The 317-nt window shown below is 76.3% G+C and overlaps 1 protein-coding gene across 1 annotated transcript in view; it reads left to right on the top strand.

The window, feature by feature from the left end:
* The window catches only part of Tff1 (trefoil factor 1), a 5845-nt gene that overhangs the window by 766 nt on the left and 4762 nt on the right, over positions 1–317 (top strand). The window lies entirely within an intron of this gene.

The raw sequence follows: 317 nt of genomic DNA, 5'->3' as shown, positions 1-317 counted from the left end.
TGCACGGGGTCCGGGCCTCCACGAGAGCTCTGCACGGGGTCCGGGCCTCCACGAGAGCTCTGCACGGGGTCCGGGCCTCCAGGAGAGCTCTGCACTGAGTCCCGGGCCTCCACCCTGCCGGCCTCCCGGAGGCCTCTGCACGGGGTCCCCGGCTCCGTTCCCCTGCACTGGTGCCCCGCAGCTTCCGCCCCCTGCGCTGCTCCCAGGCCGTGGCCTCCCCGTGGACGGGCAATGGGCCGTGGGGTCCTTGCCTGTGCCAGCCCTGTCTGCAGGCGGTGGGGTGCTGGGGCCCCGGGCGCGGCGGCCGGTGCGGTGGG

Source organism: Dipodomys ordii, unplaced genomic scaffold (genome assembly GCF_000151885.1).
Source record: "Dipodomys ordii isolate 6190 unplaced genomic scaffold, Dord_2.0 Scaffold103, whole genome shotgun sequence".
Lineage (NCBI taxonomy): Eukaryota > Metazoa > Chordata > Mammalia > Rodentia > Heteromyidae > Dipodomys > Dipodomys ordii.
Note: the sequence above shows the minus strand (reverse complement) of the source record. Positions and strands in the feature narration are given on the sequence as shown.